We start from the raw sequence: 23,319 nt of genomic DNA, 5'->3' as shown, positions 1-23,319 counted from the left end.
CTCCAACAGCAAATGGTACACATACCTTATGTGCAATCTTTAATTTCCCGGAGTTGTATAGCCATTCCACGTGGTGTGGACGAGGGTGCCGCCACATAGACAAACCCAATTGTTGCACAAGATCTTTGCTAATGGCGTTTGTAAAACTGCCACCATCGATTATCATCTTGCATGCACGATCTTTAATCTTGCATTGCGTTTTAAAAACACTCCATCGCTGCCCCTTTGCACCACTATCATCTTGTACCTTCTCCATCAAAAGATTCAACCCCTCTGTTGGTGCGTCAACTTCATCCTTTTTTTCTTCCTGATGTTCTTCTCTTTTTAGCAAACGATTTTTCCAATCTGCCCTGAACACATCCGTTGGCATGGGAACAAATTACCCTTCCATGATAGAGAGTAACTATTTTTCTTGCAATTCCAAACAGCCCCAACACGTTTGCACCATGGATTACCAAGTAGCAGATGGCACGACACCATGGACACAGGACAAACGTGAAAAAATTCCGCACAACAATATTTTCCCAGATCAAAAAATAGCAAAATCCGATGCGTAATTTTGATTTCACCTTTGAACCACTCCAGCGTGTACGGTCTTTCAAGAGGCGCCATCCTCAGCCCCAATTTTTCCACCACCTCGATGCTCACCATATTGACTGCAGAACCTTCATCGATCGTCAAATTAACACGCCGTTCCTTCACGACGCAACGAGTGTGAAAAAGAACGACCTCGCCGATGCCTTCCTCCTCCATCAATATGTTTTTGCTCAACGCCTTGATGCGCGGCTCCCCAGACGACATTGCCAATTGATCGGCATGACCAATCTTAGCTCTGAATACCACTTGATGAATGCACGGACTAGCAAGACGCTAATTCGTGCGTGTAGATGGCCCGATCTTTCACGGCGATACTCGATCAACACCTCGTCTCCCTGTTCCTCCTTGTAACCTCCAAGAACAATTTTCACCTGTGTACAAAAATACACAAACGAAAATAATGACCCCATCGGATCAGCACGTAGGCGTCGATGTGATGATCAACCCTCCGTTGCTAGTAAATTTCCACGATGGGAAAATCACAGATAATACACAAGATATGGTCGTCCGTAACTCGGACGTTTTTCTGTATATCTCATACTCGGAATAAAACTCAAAACTCCTTCGTACACGGCCGAAGCCAGCCTTTTATATGGCTCAAGTCTCGTACGCCTAAAGCAAAGAAATATCTGGACTCTAAAAAAATAAACTAACAAATGACTAGATCCTAACAAAAGTTATTCTCACGTAGGTAACAAAACTAGTGGACGCAAATCAAAGGAATAAAATACTACTAATTGATTTGGAAGGAAAGGACTCCTATCGTGACATATCTAGGAGGTGTCCTAAAATTTGGTAGCACCTTGTCACGTGCATGATCTTCCTTTATCTCATGTTTCCTCCTTTGATGCATATCTATTAGCTGACATGATTTTAACTGCTGTTTAAAATCAAAACACGCCTGATCTCTTGCCATACTGCCCCATGATGATCCTCCCCACGTCATGTTTTTCTTATAGTCTAAATCTGGTCGTACAATGCGTACAGGACCATGCACATCTCTTCTTCTTGAATCTAATGCATGCAACACTTCATTGATCTTTGGTCTGCTAATTACAGAATTTATTCTCGGTCCACACAACTGACGTACATGACCATCGTTTCCTCGATGCAATCTGACCGCATGCATGACATTATTTTCCGTTATCCTTTCATGGCTTCTCTCCTTAACTGGCTTAGCTTCGATAGCATTAACAATTGATGGTGCCATGCCCATATCAGTGATCACATCCGGGACTCCGAACTAACTTCGATACATCAAAATGCATAAACTCATAATAACTGTCATCGTAACGTGAAGCGTGCGAACCCTATGGTTCAAGAAAAATGTAGACATGACTGAGACAAATCTCCGGTCAATAACCAATAGCGGGACCTGGATGCCCATATTGGCTCCTACATATTCTACGAAGATCTTTATCGGTCAGACCGCATAACAACATACGTTGTTCCCTTTGTCATCGGTATGTTACTTGCCCGAGATTCGATCGTCGGTATCCAATACCTAGTTCAATCTCGTTACCGGCAAGTCTCTTTACTCGTTCCGTAATACATCATCTCGCAACTAATTCATTAGTTGTAATGCTTGCAAGGCTTATGTGATGTGCATTATCGAGAGGGCCCAGAGATACCTCTCCAACAATCGGAGTGACAAATCCTAATCTCGAAATACGCCAACCCAACATCTACCTTTGGAGACACCTGTAGAGCACCTTTATAATCACCCATTTACGTTGTGACGTTTGGTTGCACACAAAGTGTTCCTCTGGCAAACGGGAGTTGCATAATCTCATAGTCATAGGAACATGTATAAGTCATGAAGAAAGCAACAACAACATACTAAACAATCGGGTGCTAAGCTAATGGAATGGGTCATGTCAATCAGATCATTCAACTAATGATGTGACCTCGTTAATCAAATAACAACTCTTTGTTCATGGTTAGGAAACATAACCATCTTTGATTAACGAGCTAGTCAAGTAGAGGCATACTAGTGACACTCTGTTTGTCTATGTATTCACACATGTATTATGTTTCCGGTTAATACAATTCTAGCATGAATAATAAACATTTATCATGATATAAGGAAATAAATAATAACTTTATTATTGCCTCTAGGGCATATTTCCTTCAGACGTGAGTCCGGCTGCAGCTGGCAGCCGGCTCCTTGTCTCTTATATCATGGACGCCACCAGTCGGTGTCCGGGATGTCGCGCCTTGGTCTCGGCGAGGTGGTGGTTCGTCATTTCGCCGGTTGGGCGCTTCAGTGCGGCACCCGGCATCTTGCTGCTCAGCAGCCGCGTCAAGGAGCTGCTGAACTCGCTCCGTCATGTGGCGACGCTCGTCGCCCTCGAGCTTGTCTAGCTAATCTGCTACCGCCTGGGCAGCTCGTATGTTCTCTACAGGCGTGGCATAGACGGGACGGTCTGTCTCGAACATGCTGGCGATGACCGCGCCACGCTGCCTGATCGGACCAACGCGGCTAGGCCCACCAGGAGCCGAAGTGCCGCCTACAGCATGGTCCATCTCCCGCTGGTAGGCCTCCGAAAGGCGTCTCATGTTGGCCAGCCGGCTGGCGCTCTCGACGAGCTGGACGCGGCGCGCTTCGAGCATCTCGGCGTCGGCATCTTCCGGGATAGGCGCAGCCAAGTCTTGCATTGCTGTCTGCAACGGGTCCTGACCACCCTGGCCAGAGTGCTCGCCGTGGCTGATCACGAGCACCTCCGTGACGGTGCTGCCACCGCTGTCCGCGCGAGGAAGCAGCTCATCGTAGACCACCACATTGGAGGGGAACGTGTCGAGCGAAGCCGTGTCGGAGTCGACCAACATCGGGTCGGTGGAGCCAACCGACTCCAAGTCAGCAGCAGGCTCGCTGGCGACGTGGAGCTGATCGAGGAGGCCCACGAGGCGGCCTTCGGGGCCATTGGTGCCCGCGTCGGACGCGGGCTCGTCGGAGAGGCGAATCTCGCCAACAAGATCGGCGAGGCAGCTCGCTGCGCAGGCGATCTCCGCACCGTGCAGCGCCTCGGCGCAGACGCCGTCTGGCATGTCGGGCTGGCTGCGCTCGCCACTAAGGAACAGGGTTCCCGTCCAGAACAGGTCTCCGGGAGACGGTGCACCTCGCCCCATGGTGAGCACCAAATGTCGGGGGTTGGGTGCGACATATGCCAAATGATGGCTTATCATGGTGGGAGCGAGTAGAACGTCGCCGGTGCCTGGAAGCGGGATGAGGCGTAGACGCGAACGCGGCGTACTTTACCCAGGTTCGGGGCTCTCCTAAGAGATAGCACCCCTAGTCCTGCTCTGCAGGGTCTCCGCATGATCACTAGTGTGTAAGTGGTACAATGGTGCTCCTCGAGCTGTTTGCTAGAGGTGGAAGAAGCCAGGCACGCTCTCTCCTCCTCTGGGTATGAGTTTGGTCCTAAGAGGGCCAAACCCTTTGCCTGGGGGGTTTATATAGGCCCACCCCCCAGGGGTACAATGGTAATCTGGTCGGGGTAGGGCCCGATCGTCATTCTCTCTGGTCGCCAGCCTCTTTGCCGACAGCTAGGGCCCGCCGCCTGGTGGGCCCCGCCGTCTGGTCTGGTACGGATCCGACAAGCCGCTCCCGCCGCTTGCGGGTCTTGCCGGCTGCTGATCACTGTAGCCGTAACGCTAATGATGCAGGCTTGGTCGTGGAAGCGTGGCTACAGTCCCGCCGCCTGGTGGGCGATCACTGTTGCCACTCCGTGTTTCATCTGGTTAATGGCGTATGGGGCCCAAGGGAGGGATTGGCCGCCTGCTAGTAGCCGGCTCCTCCGAGGTCCGGCTGCCCCAGCCTCCTCCATCTTCAGGGCTCTGGCTGCCAGGTAGGGCCCGCCGTCTGCAAGCCGTACCTGACAGGCCTTCGTGGGAACAGGACTCCGCCTGTCAGGTGTGACGTATGGGGGAGAGGCAACAGTGCCGCGTCGTGCGGAGATCTCCGCCTGTACGGGGCACTGTGGCCATGCCCATCCCTGGATTCGGGGGGAAGGCTTGCACTGTAGCCGTACCCCGTCTTGTCTTTTTGATGAGGGTGCAGACTTTGAGGGCGCCATGGGCCGACTGCTAGGAGCCGGCCTCTCTGGAGGCCACCTGCTAGGAGTTGGCCCGTCTTGAAGCCGCCTTCCTGAGCATGGCCGTCTTCTGGCAGTCGGCCATTTAGCCAGCCGGCCACCTGAAGACGGCGCTTCATCTTGCCGTCTTGAGGGGCGCAGCCGGCCCCGTTGTCTTGAAAGGTTCGGGGACTCAGATTAGGCTACCTGTGTGTGGCCCATTATTCCGACAATCACAATGATGATATCAAGTTTGGGTTGGAAACCACTTGTTCCACTTGGTCAATCACGATGAGGATATACTTTTTTTTGGGTACGATGAGGATATACTTTAACTTATACCTATGCACAGTTTTAGGCTGCAATCTCGTATATTTTTCTGACAGAGATATACATCGAGTGAGTTAACAGAAATGTTATATGATAAATGCATGTATGAGTTAACACATAATAACGACACAAGATTAGTGCACGATGCGTATCTCTTGGAAACTTGTGATGAGTAGAAAAAGGGGAAATGTATCCAATAAGGCACGCCATATAATATGTCACATGTGAATATTATATATGTAAGCCACATGTGAATATTTGCTAAAGAAATGTTATCCAATAATATGTCATCATATCATATATGGAACTCTTGAAGCCACGCCATATATAGAACAAAGATAAACAACTTAATAAATTTCCCTTAAACATGTTGAAAAATGAAAAGATAGGATAATAATTCATTTAAACATTCGTTTTTATATAAACAAGGACAATGCATGTGTGTTGCAATGGGATATACATATATGCCAATGATTTACCTTATATTTATCCTTTGTAAACAAATGTTTATCAAGTCCTGCTTGTGATTTACCTTATATTTTGATGAGAAGTTTGATAAGTAAACTTTCTTTTTTGTGGTTGAGTCTGGTAAGTAAACTAAAGTGAAATTTGTTTGAAAATTAAGTATTAATATGATTGATTATCATATGGGGGATGTTGGATGAAGGGCTGATGGCAAAGTGAAACATGAAACATTACATTATCCAGTGCGTTGCAACGGGATATAAATATTTTAGCACGTTAACTTATGATTTATCTGCATATTAATGTGATTGTGGAAATAAAGATTTATCTAATCATGTTCATGATTTACCTTATATTTTGATAAGAAGTTAGTAAATCAAAGTGGAATTGGTTCAAAAGTTAAGTAATTAATGTGATTGATTATCATACGTGGAAGTTTTGAGAAAGGTGTGGTGGAGAAAAGTGAAACATGAAACCTTACGGGGTTTTTAAGTGAGAAAAAGAAGTAAGATAAGATAAGCGATCGAGAAAGAAGATGTAGATATAGAGCCCTCTGTGTCACTAGAACCGCTGTCAGAAATTGAACGATCAATGTTTCTAATGACATTATGGCGGGCATGGCATATTCAGAACGAGGTTGTTCATCACAAGCCACCACCGCCTATGGAAGCTTCCAGACGTTTTTTGGTGAGCTATCTTGATTCCCTCATTGGCATTAAGTCAGATTTCATAGCTGATCCAAATAAGGGAAAATCCATCATCATTTATGAAATTAATTCCAGTAGGCTGCATGTGATAACGAGTGTTGAGGCCAAGTGGATTGCTCCAAAATCTGGTTGGGTAAAACTTTCCACTGATTGGTCCTATGATGATGATGGTTCAGCTGGTGCTGGTATGGTTTTGCGAGATGAGAAGGGTGCTATTATTTTTTCTTCATGCAGACAACTATTTTCATGCCGTGATTCTATAGAAGCTGAATTGTGTGCTTGTATGGAAGGCCTTTCATTGGCTATCCAACGAAGTGATCTTCCAATCATGATTGAGATGGATTCTCTTGTTGCAGTGAAGCTAATCCAGGCCAAGGAGGTGGATAGATCTATTTATGCGTCGCTCATTAAAGAGATTAGATATCTTTTGTCTCTTCGTGAATCTTGTATTACTCATATCAATCGTAACCAGAATAAGGTTAGTGATAGCTTAGCTAAGTTTGCTCGTTTAGAGGGCAGAACAATGACTTGGATTGGATCAGGGCCTTCAGTTGCTACAGAACTTTTCTACGATTGATTGTATGAATCTTTCGAGTTGAGTAATACAGTATTTACCCACAAAAAAATATGTAAGACGTTTTTTTGACACGGTTAAAATGCAAAAAAAAGGACATGTTATACCGGGAGGGGGTGGATAAAAAAACTTTCCGAACATCTATGAACTTCCTCTTCCGTACGCAAAACATTTACTAGTAGGTAGGATGGATTAGAAGAGAAGGAAAAGCAAAACCCTAACCTAACCGACTGCCATTCGTCTTCGCGTTGCCGCCGTGAGGAGGACCATGCATGTTGCCTCGCCGGACGAGTGGAGGAACTGGGCGTCGTTGCCCGGCGACGTCCTATGCATGATCCTCAGCAAACTCCCGCAGACCGACATCCTCAGCGGCGCAGGGCTCGCGTGCTCGCCCTGGCGGCGGCTAGCCAAGGATGAGGCCCTGCTGTGGCGGCACATCGACCTACGTCCCGATCCGTGGGACGAAGAGTACTGCTCGTGGGACGAACTGCCACTGCCAGCAGGATGGAAGGCCATGGCGCGCGCCGCGCTGGAGCGCACCGCCGGCGGCTGCGAGTCATTCAGCGGCCACGTCGACGCCGATGTCCTAGTATACCTCGCCAACAGGCACGTACTCCCGAGTCCTGACCAACTTTCATATCGGACGTTGCATCCATTGATCTAGTTAATTGACATGCATGCCCGCACGCATGCATCCGCCTTATCCTAACTATCTCTCCTAATCACCTGCAGGGTGCCATTGCTGAGGAAGCTCTGTGTCACAGGCTGGCCTTACATCAATGACGGAAAGCTTATCACGGAGACCATCAAGAAGCTCCCTCTGCTGGAGCGACTCGTCATGTCGGATGGCTGTTTTCAGATATAGCTACTCAACGCCCTCCTCGACCATTGCCCACGCCTTGAGCTGCTGGATGTCACTAAATGTTGGCCCACGTTCAGGGACTGGGAAGAGCCTATCAACACGAGAATACAGAACTGCACCATCAAAGACCTCCGGCTGCCAGACGAGGTTTTGGAGTGATGCATTGCCTCCAGAAACACAGTAGTTTATTAGTACTGTCACCGCAAATCTTACTTCAGTTTTATCATACAGGTCCTTCTGCACGCTTGTGTCAAACTGCAATTTTTTGAGTAGGTACGTACTCCCTCTGTTTTTATTTAGTCCGTGTATTAGTTTTCGTCAAAGTCAAACTTTATAAAATTTGACCAAATTTATAAACAAAAATATTAACATATACAATAACAAATCAATACCATTAGATTTATTATTGAATGTCACTTTCATATCATATAGGTTTGTTATGATAAATGTTTATATTGTTTTTTATAAACTTGATCAAACTTAATGAAGTTTGACTTCAGTCAACTCTAATATGCAGAGTAAATAAAAACGGAGAGAGTACTAAGTATTATGGGGGGATTGTCTATGAACTGGACACCCAAATTTGGAGCTTGAAAACCTCAATCAGCTTCGTAGAGAAGATACTGATTTCTAATTGATTACCTATTCGAGTAATGTGTGTACACAATTCAGGATGTATCAGCGCTAGCTACTAGTGTAAAAAACGCTTTTATATTATGGGACGGAGGGAATAGTAATTTCCTACTCTCTCCGTCCTACTGTATAATATATCATGTTAATACATTAATTACATTGTTTTTGGATTTTGTACATCAGCTGTCTTCTTTATCTAGCTAATTATCACATTGGGTATGAGATTTTTTGAAGATGATAACGTCCTGAATTGCTTGTACAGTAGTTGTATAATGGAAACACTAGGTGTGCATTAATTAGCTGGAAGTGGAGTGGATTTTTCGGTCAGAATCTTACAGCATCTATAGCCAGGCGCTTCAAATCCCCCTCATCTGGTCGGACGGCTTGGTTAGTGACCGGTCAAAGAAATCCGACCCAGACAGGCGCCTCAAACCGGTCTTAACACCCAGGTTGACCGGCACACCTCATATCCAGGCCAAATATAGGGAGTATATGGGGAGGCCGGGCGCGACCTGACACGTCCGTCACGTCAGACCTGATGCACGCTGGCTCACCTGACCCCACATGTAATCGTCCCCATTTGCTCCCAGACCAAACCCTAGCCACTCCACTCCACTTCGCCCCCAAGCTCCAGTCCGACGATATCCGGTCTTCCCCGTCATGGCGGGCAACAGATTTGACTCTGACCAGTTTGGATCTATCGACTGGCTGTTGTCCCATGCGGATGGAGGAGGCAATGGTCGTCCGCATTGCACTTGTCGCTCTCGGGAGGATTGTGCCCGATCGACGACGGGATCTGTCCAACACATGTGCATTGCGTCAGTGCATCGGACGCTCGGATACTCTGAGGCTGGATCATCGCGGGCCTCCACTGGAGTATGAGTGCTACTAGGTCCGGTGTGCCCGCCATGAAAAGGGGAGGATGAGGGTGGCCGAGGCCCGCCTCGCTTCCGACATGCCGGCGGCGGATGCTGCCACGGAGGAGGAAGCCATCTGCTCCCGTATCTTGAAGAAGCGGCACTGGAGTAACACCCATGCCCTCGCCCAAGAGCAATATTGGGTTGTTCATGCCATGACCGGACTGCCCCGCAAGGAGGAAGGAGCAGAGCGACGGGTCGGACACCTCCGGCAAAGAGCAGATCCGACTTGATCCACACTTCATTTTCGACCGCTACTTCCGCAAGATGGATGGCAAGGGTGTCAGGAAGGGCAATGGCAGCCATGGATGATCTTCTCCATATCTAGTATATAGGAAAAACACGCCAAATTTTGATAGTCCGATGGCATGTCCTAAGCCGGACAGTGTGGATTGCACCATTCACGTAGTTGCATGACTTTCTATGAATTTGAGGTATGCTAATTGAGATGTCCAATTGTAAGAAGAGAAATTTGAGGCGTGACCGATCACTGTCCGCGGGCACGACCGGACACGTCCACAGACGTTTGAGGGGTCGGATTTACCAAGTTCGACACGTTTGAGGGGTCGGATTTGCCAAGTCCGACTATAGATGCTCTTAGGAACAAAACAAATACATGTCACATATTCACACTAAACCTAGATACAAAAATTGTCTCTCTCTCTCTCTCCCTCTCTCTCACTCGTTTCAGTATAGACAAAATACTGAAAACGTTGCGTATTAGGTATATTTCACTTACAAGAAAGATGCAACTATCCTCGCAAAGAAAATAGGAAAAAGAGTTGCATCTGTCTTGGACGACCCCATCTTTCAACCAACGACTCAAAAATAGATCAAGCTATTGAGCTTCAACCTCCCTACTTTCATCCTCATGTAGCCGTCGGCCTACCCAGGCCTAACCGCCTTCGCCCCCCGCCCCCCCCTACCAGGCAACCACTAAGATAAACAATGGGGCTACTGCTCCTTCTAATAAGATTGATTATGAGGCTACTGCTTCTTCAGCGTGCCCAGAAAGAAGTAACTGCCGCATGAAAAAAAATTCAGACACCTAAGTAATAAAAAAATCAAAGAATTTTAACTCCCCATAAGCCAACACTAATTTGCACACGTATGATTCCATCAGAACTAGCAAATCAACCTGTGTTTGGATGGTTATGAGATGGGAGGACAGTGGTATCCCCTTGCGGACAGAGTTTAAGTCTCATACTTGACATTGGGCTTGCATTTTCCTGGATTTATTTCAGACCTTTCACGATGTGCGCAAGCGCTCATACATACACGCATACACTCACCCATATGAACGCACATACGCACATCATATCCTATGAGCACTTTCGAGAGACTGAGCCAGCATATCATCTTGAGATTTACAAAGTATAATGCGAACACCAGGATTTGAACCTGATGAGCTGGAGATATAACTGCCCCTCTAACCATCCAAGAAGAAGTTGGTTCGCAGTAGGCTCCAATATTCATCCCACGACTCCCTAAAAAAATCATCGCACGACAGTGGGGGGTCGATCGTACTACCGCAGATTTGTGGATCCGATGGCACACATACTCCTGCCCTTGCGGCCTTGCCCTACTACTCGTAGTCCTAGCTCTAGTTGCATGCCTCCCGCGCGCCGTCATCCTTCCAAGATTTAGAACCCGAGCGCGCAACACCTCGATCTCCATCTTCGAGTGGTTGATAGAGCAATCACACTCTAGCAATGACGGGCCAATAGCTCCTGTGCGACACATTTGAGGTGAATTGGCAAGAGTGCGACGTTGTTCGAGGGAATGGCTGTGGTGCGACAATTTTGAGCAGGTAAATAGCCCACGCACGACATGGCTGTTAAATGTGGTTAAATTGGTCGTCAACCAAGCCCGCCTGTTTATGTTAGGACATGTGGGTCCAACTTAATTGTTCGTCAAAACAGCTGACCGTGCCCTGCCACCCGACCATGCCGGGCCCGCCACTCTGCCCCCCTTCTTCTCCGGTGGCGGCGGATCTTGCGTTCTCGGTGGCGACGGCGGAGCCCTCGTTCTCAACGGCGGCGGAGCCTTCGTCCTCAGAAAATGGTGAGTGAATTCAAACCCTAGTCGCCCTCCCGTTCCTCTCTCGGACCCATAGATCTCAGCTCGTTTCCTCTGTTTTCGCTTGCAGAATCGATAGGTTGTGAGGGGAGCCCGTGGGCATACTGAGATGGAGCCGCCAGATTCAACTTCGAATAGGTAATGCGCCTCTCCCCGATCCAATTTTGCATGCAATTAGGGGGTGGCCTCGTCTGCTTTTTCCCCTTCTTCTCACGGGCTCACACTGTCCGCCACTGACAGAGGGGATGCTGCCGCTCGGACCTTCGAATTGACAGTTAATTTCTTTCCATCAAAGGCAAAATTAGTTGATGGTAGTATACATAATATTGAGAGAGACACAATTGTTAAATGGGAGGTTGAGTTTACAGAGATTGATCCACAAGTTCTACAGAACATGGGAGAGACGACAGTGAAGAAATGGGTGGAAAAAATTGGGGAGAATGTTGTTTGGGGTCCAGAGCAAGAAGTATCACTATTGAGGTTTGATGATTGGAAAGGAGAGTATGTGAGAATAGAAGATGGTGAACAGATTGTTGAAGAAATCGATCAGCAAAACGGCTGGACAAGCAAACGGGCTAATTTTTTTGCTGAGCTCGTTGATCTGAACATTTTTTCGAAGGTTGCATATGTGCCATCACAATTGGCTGCGCAGATGGTAGATGATGATTGGGCTACACAGAGGCCATTGATTCCCATGTGTACTGAACTTACAGTAATAGCCGAAGAGGGACATGTGACTGGAACTGAAACTGAAACTGCAGCAACTGTTGATTGGAATGTAGTTGAATTAGATGAGCCTACTGATTTGGTCATTGCACCAATGCCTGACATTGAGATGGTCAAACTTTTTGGCATTCCAGTCGATGACAGAGATAAGCAGGTGAGGGGTGAATCTAGTTTGCCTTCTAATGCTGATGAAGAAGTAGATGGACAGTTGATGGAACAAGCTGCAGATGAAGTAGATGATGCACATGATGATGAGCTGGTGCATGTGTATGACAAAGAAAACCCTGTCATTGAAGTAGGCAAGTTGTTCCCAAGCATGAAGGAGTTTAGGATGTGTTTCAAGACTTATGCAGTGAAACATGAGTTTGATGTCAAGACTGTTTGGACTGATAGAAAGAAGTTTTATGCGAGGTGCAGAGGATTTGATGGTAGTGTGAAGCCTTGCAAGTGGTACATATCTGCTAGACTGCAACCTGATGGAAGTACTGTCAGGGTTAACCAAATCCCCAATCAACATACTTGTATTACAAGTTCACAGAGAGTATCAACCATGACATCACAACTTTGGGTTGCAGAAAAGATCACCTCAATTTTAGCCAAAACACCAAACACTACTGCGAAGAAACTCAAAGTAGACTTGGAAAAGATGTACCCCATTAAACTGAAATATACCACAGTGTGGAAGGCAAAACAAAGGGCAATGAAAATTTTATATGATGATTGGGCAAATACATTTAGGATGCTTTACAACTTCAAAGCAGAGGTGGAAAAGAGGTCACCTGGCAGTGTTGTGGAGATAGATACAGAGGTATCAGCCAAAGGTGAAGTCAAGTTCTCCAAGTTTTTTATGGCTTTGAAGCCTTGCATTGATGGGTTCAAAGAAGGGTGCCGTCCATATTTGAGCATAGACTCATCATTTTTGACAGGCAAGTGGAATGGTCAGTTGGCAGCATGCAATGCTCTAGATGGACACAACTGGATGTTTCCTATTGCTGTTGGCTTGTTTCAGTCAGAAACAGAGGCTTCATGGACATGGTTCATGATCCAGTTGAAAAGATGCCTAGGGCCAGTTTCACCTTTGGCCATACACACAGATGCATGTAAGGGGCTTGAAAATTCAGTGAAAAATGTTTTCCCACATGCTGAGCAGAGGGAGTGCTTCGGTCATTTGTGGATGAATTTGATCAAAAAATTTAGAGGAGAAGAATTTGGGCGCATGTGGCCAGCAGCAAGATCTTACACTAGACAAACACACAAATATCATCTTGATAAGATAATGGAAGCATGTGATGAGTTTGGTCCATGGCTGAACACCTACCATTCTTTGTTATGGTACAGGTCAGCATTCAACACTGCCATCAAGTGTGACCACATCAACAATACTTTGGCAGAGAGTTTCAGCAACAAGGTGAAGGAGTTAAAAGATTTGCATGTGCATGACATGGTTGACCAAATCAAGATCATGCTCATGCGGTTGTGGGAATTGAGAAGAAGGATAGGTGATTGTCTGCAAGGTGATAAGCTTCCAGCAGTGGTACAACAGGTGGTCAATAGGAGCAGATGTCTTTCACATTTGTTTGTTGAAAAATCTTCACCTTGGGGTGCTGAAGTTAGAGATAACAAAACTGTAAGGAGACATGTTGTTAAGACTGAATTGCATGATTGCACTTGCCTCGAGTGGCAACACACTGGTAAACCATGTGAGCATGCCATTCTCTTCTTAGCATCCCAAACGAAGATAAACATGCACCCATATTTGCATGAATATTATTCGGTAGCAAGATTCAAAGCTGCATATGCTACTCCAATTCCAGCACTTACAGATCAGTCTCAGTGGCCTGAAGTGGACATTGAATTTTCCATGTGTCCTCCCTTGACGAAAAGAAAGGCTGGCAGGCCTAAACAGAGTAGATTCAAGGCATGGTTTGAGAAAGGTGGGAGTAGTAAGAAGGGAAATAAAGATGGAAAGCCAAAAAAAGGCCCAAAAAGGTAACAAAAACAGATGCAAGTTGTGCCAGGAACTTGGGCACAGAGTGGGATCTGTCAAATGCCGTTACACTCCTGATAAGCCAAAGTATGTTCTTGTTTATTTGTCTGTGTTTTGATTTGGTGCTTTTTTCCAATTACTATATCTACAACATTTTCCCAATGACCACGAGGAAGCGAGCAAGTCAGCCCCTTGTTGTTGAACAGTGTTGGCCAACAAAAAAAGCAAGAGTCAATGGCGGTAGAAAGAAGAGAAGTGTGCCTCAGCATGAGCAGAGTGAAGAAAATCATGCTGCAGTCAACATTCAGACTGAAGAAACTGCTCTCGAGGTTGAAACTGAACCTGAGCGTGTCGAGGTTCACACTGAAGAAACTGCTCTCGAGGTTGAAACTGAACCTGAGCGTGTCGAGGTTCAGACTGAAGAAATCCATATTGAGGTACACACCGAAGAAACTGAAACTGTTGTCAACATTGAGACTGAAGACACTGATCACGAGGGTGTTGGCGAGGTGTTGAAAAGACCAGTGAAAAAACCAAGATGATCAGTGAACTTGTGTGTGTAGTTGAACCAAAAACAAGAAGTGCTAAGGCGAAGAAGGGCACGCGATGTGGTAGGAAGAGGTAGAACAGAGAACAGTTTGGAAATTTAGGGCATGTAATAATATTTCTAACTTGGTGCGTACTGGTAGTCACTATGTATCCCGTATTTCTATTCGAACTTGTTTGTTGGTACCTTGTCTAAACCAGCCAAATAAACTTCAAATTTAAATTCAAATTTGGGCTCAAAATTGAATTAGGGATGGGGTATTGATGTTTTAATGCTATCTAAAGTACCTCAACTGAAATATGTTTGTTTGCTGATCATTCCGAGCCCTTTTGGTAAGTTAAACTCATAGTCATGAAAAGTGTGTCTCAAATGACCTCCAAAGATAGGGTAAACGACCTCATATTTAAGCAAGTTTTTTTGCACCTTGTCTAAACCAGACAAATAATTTTTCTACACATCTATTCTACCTATATAGTGTAAATCTAAAGTCTCACTATTTATTTAATTAATTTTCTATTATTTTCTTTTTTTGGAAAAACAAGGTTTAATAGAAAATTATATATAAAACAAGTTTAAAACATGAAAATGAGAAAAGTAAGTTAAGATCTTTCTTAGTCAATCCAAAATGAAGTTTTGGTGAGGTTTTCACACTTTTCATTTTCAAAACCCCACCTATACTCTGGGTGCCCACTACTCTCTCCCTTGAACTCCATACTACATTGTTCGAGGAATGACAATTTTGTGAAGGATTTTTCACAAAAATGTATGTAAATCATATTTATATTTTTTTCTCGTACTATACGACATAATAAGACTATGTGCGCAAGTTTTATATTTTTTGATTTTTTTTTGAATTAGTTATGCTCAACCCTAATCAGCCAAAACCCCTCAAAATCCCTCAAAACCCCTCTCAAAACCCCTCAAAACCCCGCACACTACTAGGTCGTCGATCGTTGTGCATGGACGGTTGAGATCAGGCGCTAGGGTTAGCTACAGTGTACATCGATCCGCATGAGACGCCCTGATTGGTTGAATCAGTGTGCATCGATCCGCATGAGACGCGCTGATTGGTTGAATCGGTGGGGTTTGGATCAGCCTCTCTCGTTGGGGCATCAGGACCGTTCATCTGAATCCAACGACAAGAGTTGACGCGGTGCATGGACCAAGCCTACGCAGTGCCCTTTCCATCATTGCATGTGTGCCCGTGCCTACCCGCAGCATGCATGCTCACCCGCAGAACTGCGCCCGTGCTTGCATGCATGGCCTCGACGCAGCCCTGCTCCGCCACCCCTATGGACGCAGTAAGCTGTCGCATGCCTACCATTACAACCGATGCATCGTCGCATCAAAGCATGCACCCGGCCACAATGCAGCAGCCCGATGAAGACAACCAAAAAGCCAACGCTGCATGGCGTGCTGTACATGGCGTGCTCCTCTTTGAGGACGCAATACTGGCATGGGGTATCGATGTGGGTATCGATGCATTTCAAACGGCGTGCTGCCCGTTACAAGATGGGCAAATGAAGGCGTCCATTATTGTCACGTCTCCCATCGACCGAACGTTGCCCTCTAGCTAGGCCCTAGCAAGATGTGCAAATTAATGGGCTACGGCATGAATGCACGAGCGGCACACGCAGAGAACCCGGGGCAGGCGTGTCCCCTTGACCCACGACGGCACAGACGCGTGCGTGAACCCGTCCCCCTTGACCCGCGACCGGTGGTACAGAAGGATCGCAGCCCGTTTCCCACGCTCGTGTACACACTTTCATGGGGCGCCACCAAACGCCGCCCGCCCATTAATTCTATGGGGTGAAACCACGTCGCACTTAGGCTATTTAAGCCGGGCACTATCGTCTTCCTCTCCCTCCTCATCCACACCCCATCCTCTGCCTCCTCTGCCCTCCTTCTTCCTTCTTCTCCATCAAACCCTATCGAGCCCTCGAGCCACCCCGCCACCATGCAGTACAATGGCCCCACCTATCGCTTCCCCCCAACCACGCCGGAAAGGCTCTACCCGGCCGGAGTGTATGTAGAGAGAACCCTTAGGGTTTGGGCGATCTCGAGGTGGAGGGGCGCAAGGGAGTTAACGGAGTTCTTCCTTGCGGCCGGCTTCCGCCACCTCCCCCGCGGCTCTCCTCGGATGTACCATCTTGAGGAGGTCAACTACAACGGCGTTGTGGTTGGGCTCCTCGCCACGTTCACTAACCCTTTCGATGCTTTCCATCTCCTCGGGCGAGCGTATTGGGTTGGTTGTGAGTTCATAGCTTTCACAACCTACAATATCTTCACCGACTTCAACGGCATCTTCCCCAACAACGGCGTTATGCACACCCTCCCGTACCCCATCAACAACAGGGAGGGGGAGGAGTGAAGGGCGGTGCCCGGAGGAGCGAGGTGGCCCCGGAGGAGGAGGAGAAGAAGAACCCGAAGAACCCGCGTTTGGTGCCCCCTATCTATCTAGCTTGCTATAGATCTATCGTATTAGTTTTGTTAAGTTGTAATCATTATGCTACTATTATTAAGTTTTATTAGTACTTTAAGTTGTAAGGCTATCATGGAGTTGTAAGGCTATCATGGAACTATGGGTTGCAATCGTTATGCTTCTATATAATCGTTGGGTATGCTACTATATATATTGTGTGTTTTGTGCTATTATTTGTGGATTGCTATGGGTTGTTTTTGCTTATTATTCGTGTATTGCTATGGGTTGCTACGGGCCCGGGTTTCTACACCCCAATCACCACACACAACATCTTTAAAATATTGGCCAAACCATGGACATGCAACTAGGAGCCCCGTGCAAACCCACTATGGACATGGGTGCAACTAGGAAATGCAAACTAATTTACTTCGGGCACTTCATGCAAGCATGCAACTCATTTAGTTCATGGAACCGTAGACATGCATAAAAACAATTAACATTTAGCTTTAGTGCATCAAAAAATGATCCATCACAAAATTTAGTGCAAGAAAAAGGCAAAATAAAAGGACAAGTAACATTTTATTGGGCCCCATTTTATTTGCCGAAGTTAGAGGTGGGCTGGTGCCCCTACGCGGGTGGGCTGGTCTTGGGCATGGTTATTTTTTCAGGGCCCATTTTCTCACGGCCCAACATCTATTCGGCAGCCCAGTTTTATTTTTTTACTAGAAACTGAATTTGGGTGTGTACTCTGTTAACTGAAGAACAAAAACAAAGGAAACAGAGCATGAACACTGAATAGGGCCCCTGAGAATATCATTACAATAATTCAAGCAAGTTTTGCTTCACACTAATTCAAATTCATCTAACAAATGGTCCCTAGCTAACTCAAACTACTGGGCACCCCTGAAACTAGTTGACACACTAACTGAAACTCTAACAAATTCTAGCGATTGATGAACACCAAGTAAAATAAACCCATAGCAATGACACAACCATAAAATGCTCCAGCCATCATATTTGCTTGCTGCTTCAAATCGATCAGATGCTTTAGTTGCTTGCCAATTTTCTTCAATTCACACTTCAGTTCTGCACTGTGCATCATCGGATCGGCTCTGTCCGCCAAATTGGGGGCTTGTTCCACGGCAAGCCGCCCCCCAAAATTGAGCTCTTGGGTTCCGGTTGATCCCTCCAATTTCAACCTTTCAACATAGTCATCGAGCCACTCAAAATGCCCACATTTCTTCAGAACCTGAAAAACAGGGGGGCGGAGGCGCATGAATCCTAGATCCACCACCTAGATCCACCGCCCTAATTCGAGGAAAAAAGAAAGAAATCGGGAGAAATTAGACCATAGAATTGGTCAAAAACACGGATCTAACCTGCCCCGGCTGTGGCTTGCTCAAGCATTTCACAAACTCGTGCCCACGGTTGCCATTTTCTTCCCTCACACAAGTCAAACGCTTCAGAGGCTCCATGCACGGGCAATCGGGGCATCTTGTCAACGACAGTGGACCATACTGCGTCCATGATTGGCGGGAGGCCGAAGTCGAGCTAGACATCACTCGCCGGCGGCGCGCTTCGTTGCCGGAGCAGAGGAAGAAGAAGGTGGGAAAGGAAAGGGGCAGGACAAGCAATGGAGGGCGGGGGGTGGGGTGGGCTGGCTCGGGTCGGGGCACGCTGATGAGCACGGGCATGATTGCGTGGATAAGTTGTGGGTCCCACCCGCATGCGAGTAACTGCTAGGTCCCGCGTGTCATAACTCGAATCGCTAACCCCTCGTGTTTTTCATTTCATGGTTAAACAGAGCCATGTCGCATTGGACCTATTGTTTGCTTCTAAAACGTCGCATCGCAGCCATTCATTCCAACAATGTCGCACTCCTTCCAATTCACATGAAAAACGTCGCACATGAGCTATTGGCGACAGGGATCTCGCCTCTCCACAGGGTAATCGACGCCGGCCGGTGGGACGCCGAGCGCCTCCTTGGCCGCCTCAGAACTGTCGTCCATGTCCGGCCGGGTTCCGCGAACGGTGGGCGCGACGGCCTCGACGCTCTCCCTCCGCTACGCCGCGCCGGGCCTGCGGGACGTGGTCGTGCTGAGGATGAGCGCGCATGGGATGCGCGTCGTCTTCTACGTGCGCGTCAGATCCGACCAAGGCCGAGGGCCAGGCCTGCGCTGGGCGTGCGTGGACGCGCGCGCCGCGGCGCCGCTCCTGTCCGGTGGCCTGGACGACACCGCGCGCGCGCTGACCGGCCATGGCAACGACGGCCGCGGGCTGGCCGCACTCTGGAGGGAGCTCACCGAGAAGCTGTGCCGGGGTGCCCTCGTCGACCTCCGCCGTGCGAGTGCCTTCGTGCGGACGCGGATTTTTCGCACAGCTGCACCGGGGCCGCCCTATCGCAGCGGTCGAATCGTCCCGCTTTCCCTCGAGATGGCCGCCGCACGATATGGGATTAGTGTACGCATTACCGTGGCAGTCTCCTGTCACGGTTCCTGCCGCCGCAGGGGAACAGCTCCAGCGTGGCCTCTGCCAGGGGCGTAGCTATGTAGAGCTAGCCGGTGTCACCGGCACCGGGTCCAATTTGAACTTGCTTAATGTAATCCATTGATTTAGTGTGTAGATCATTGAATTATTTGACATGTAGGCATGCATTCTTCTATGTGGACACCGGGTAATTTCCAATCTGGATCCGCCCCTGGCCCTCTGCGGTTTGTTTTTTTTACCCGTCCCATTGCATACCGACGCGGCCCGTGAGCACGGAAAAAACCACGCAACACACAGCGCACTGCCCGGTCTCCTTCATCTTCGCTCCAATGGATTGGGGGCAGGGACGCGATTCAATCTCGCCGGCGCTCGCCGCACCAGGCACCTCCCCGGCGGCCGGCTTCAGGTACGTATCCATACTGGATACTGGCTCGTCCTGGAGGCTTTAATATCAAGTTTCCCCAAGTGAGATTCTGAATCCCTTCTCCTTCCCGATTCTGTGCCGGAGCTCAGATCCAACCAAGCCGCCGGCGGACCGTCCTCCGCAGCCAGGCAGATCGATGGAAAGTGTTCGGGGTCCGGAGCTGGATTTCCCCGGCGGCGCGCCGATCCCGCTGCCGCCCGGAGCCGCGGTGCCCGATGCCGCCCGGAGCTGGATTTCCTCGGCGGCGCGCCGGTCCCGGTGCCTCCTCTTGAATCCCCCTCCCCCGCTCTATCTCTGCCCCCTCCCCCGCGGGCTAGGCTGCTGCTATTTTCGCTCCCTGTATCGGTGTCGAATATTGACCAGAGTCACGGGCGTGTCCCATAGCTGTTTGTCTCTTTTCTGGCTGAAACAGTAATTCCATCACGGGGAACAGTGCCCACGCGTAACAGTCTCGTCCCGCTCGTAACAGCCGCCGTGGGTCAATTACGGGAACGGCTGGCCCCAATCCCTAGGTATATGGATGGCCAGGATAGGCGGGCCGGGGCGCACCTGCTCTAAAATCTATTTTCGGCCTTCGTGCTGCTCCCCGGCGACATCATGCTGGAAATCCTGGCGAGGCTCGTTGACGGTCTGGACCTCTTGAGGGTGGCGAGCACCTGCGCCGAGCTGTGGCGCCTCGTCGCCGACCACGACCGCGAGCTCTGGAAGCACAGGCTGTCCTCGGCGTGTGGCTGTGGGGATGGCTCGATGAGTTGGATGGAGAGGTAGTGCTGCTGCTGCTGCTGCTGCAAACATACACGATCTGCAAAAGGAATTGGTTTGTCCAGTATGAAAGATGATTATCGTAAATATTTGGAGGGGCTAGATCAGTCAATAATCAATACTCGCTCAATTGTACCGACGCACTTCTCAGTCCACCAACACTTGACATTTGTAGTCCCACCTTGCCTACGGTGTTCTCTGCCCCTGCTTGTTCTTTCTCTTTGAGATAGCTTACTGCTTGAGCCATGTGGCCGTGGGTTTTCCTTCGGGTGTGGCTAGGTCTCAGTCGACTGAGCAGTCAAGTGATATAGTAGTATGTAAGAAGAAAAAGAAAAACTGAAAACAATTATTTTGTATGAATCACCATGCAAAATCAAAGAAAGATAGCATCGACTGAGACATCAGTCGACTAAGACTTAGCAAAATTGTTTTCCTTTTGCTTGTGGTTACCCAACTCAATTTGGGGCCGGAGTTTCCAGAAGACGTCGTTGGCTATAGTCTAATTTTATGCAAGATCGTAGATGAAAAAAATAAATCCTATAGCCACTACTGCATTTCTTTGTGAAATGGTACACACTTGAATTTAGATTCTCCTATAAACCAAATCAGATTTCAAACATTTTTTGAAGAATCCTGTGCTTTTTCTGATTCCTATGACTCAAGCATCCAACTCCACAAAACATACAACCCTGCCTTATTCTTGTGATTTCCTTATTCCTACGTTTTCGGAATCCCTTGAATCAAAGAAGGCCTTAAATGGTGGGCGTACGAGGAGGAGCTCCAAACTTATCTGGGATCCCTTCCCATTTAGAGCAACTCTAGCTGATTCCCTAAAACCGGTTAGAGGAGTAAACGTCTGGTTTTACTCCTCTAACCAGGACCTAGCCGAACCCGTATAAGCTATAGGTGATTATAAATTTTACTCCACCGCTTATCCGGCAACTAAAAACACTCCATCGCTCGGCCTCGGAGTAAAACTCCCCACGCCTCCTCTGCCTCTCCTCCTCCCCAATTGTAGGATCGAAAGTATGTCTAAAGGAAGGGTGATTAGACTACTTGACTAAATAAAAACTTAACCTTTTCCTAATTTTAGTTCTTGGCAGATTTTAGCTAATTTAGGACAAGTCAAGCAATCATCACATAATTCAAGCAAGCATGCAAAGAGTATATAGGCAGCGGAAAGTAAAGCATGCAACTTGCGAGAATGTAAAGGGAAGGGTTTGGAGAATTCAAACGCTACTGGAGACACGGATGTTTTTTCCGTGGTTCGGATAGGTGGTGCTATCCTACATCCACGTTGATGGAGACTTCAACCCACGAAGGGTAACGGTTGCGCGAGTCCACACAGGGCTCCACCCAAGGGTAACAGTTGCGCGAGTCCACACAGGGCTCCACCCACGAAGGGTCCACGAAGAAGTAACCACCCACAAAGGGTCCACGAAGAAGCAACCTTGCCTATCCCACCATGGCCATCGCCCACACAGGACTTGTCTCACTAGCGGTAGATCTTCACGAAGTAGGCGATCTCCTTGCCCTTACAAACTCCTTGGTTCAACTCCACAATCTTGTCGGAGGCTCCCAAGTGACACCTAGCCAATCTAGGAGACACCACTCTCCAAGAAGTAACAAATGGTGTGTAGGTAATGAACTCCTTGCTCTTGTGCTTCAAATGATAGTCTCCTCAACACTCAACTCTCTCTCATAGGATTTGGATTTGGTGGAAAGAGGGTTTTTGTGGAAAGCAACTTGGGAAGGCTAGAGATCAAGATTCATATGGTAGGAATGAAATGTCTTGATCTCAACACATGAATAGGTGGTTCTCTCTCAGAACATGTGAGTTGGAATGGTGTGTGTGTTCTGATGGCTCTCTCATCGAATGAGAAGAAGGTGGAGGGGTATATATAGCCTCCACACAAAATCCAACCGTTACATAGTTTTCCAATCTCGGTGGGACCGAATCAATAAACTCGGTCGGACCGAAAATGTAAACCTAGTGACCGTTAGTGATTTTCGGTGGGACTGACATGCAACTCGGTAGGACCGATATGGTTAGGGTTTGGGCATAACGTAATCTCGGTGAGACCGATTACACAAACTTGGTGAGACCGAATTTGGTAATTAGCTAACCAGAGAGTTGGTCAGGCAAACTCGGTGGGATCGATTTCCTCTTTCGGTGAGACCGAGTGGAACTCGGTGAGACCGAAAAGTTACAAAGGGGAAACACTGAGTTTACATTGCAATCTCGGTGGGACCGATTCGCTCTTTCGGTAAGACCGAAAAGTTACGAAAGGGAAACAGAGAGTTTGCAACCCCATCTCGGTGAGACCGAGATCCTTATCGGTAGAACCGAATTGCTAGGGTTTGGCAGTGGCTAATGACAAGTGAAACTCGGTGGCGCCGGATAGGAAGAATCGATAGGACCGAGTTTGGCTTAGGGTTTAGGTCATATGTGGATATGGGAAAGTAGTTTAGGGTTTTGGAGCATATCACTAAGCACATGAAGCAAGAGGCTCATTAAGCAACACCTCATCCCTCCTTAATAGTATTGGCTTTTCCTAAAGACTCAATGTGATCTTGGATCACTAAAATATAAAATGAAGAGTCTTGAGCTTTTGAGCTTGAGCCAATCCTTTGTCCTTAGCATTTTGAGGGTTCCACTTTCACATCCATGCCATGCCAATCATTGAGCTTTCCTGAAATAATCATCTTGGAATAGCATTAGCTCAA

The sequence above is a fragment of the Triticum dicoccoides genome, chromosome 7A (genome assembly GCF_002162155.2).
Source record: "Triticum dicoccoides isolate Atlit2015 ecotype Zavitan chromosome 7A, WEW_v2.0, whole genome shotgun sequence".
In the NCBI taxonomy this organism is placed as follows: Eukaryota; Viridiplantae; Streptophyta; class Magnoliopsida; order Poales; family Poaceae; genus Triticum; species Triticum dicoccoides.
The sequence above is the reverse complement of the archived record's forward strand: the minus strand, read 5'-3'. Positions refer to the sequence as shown.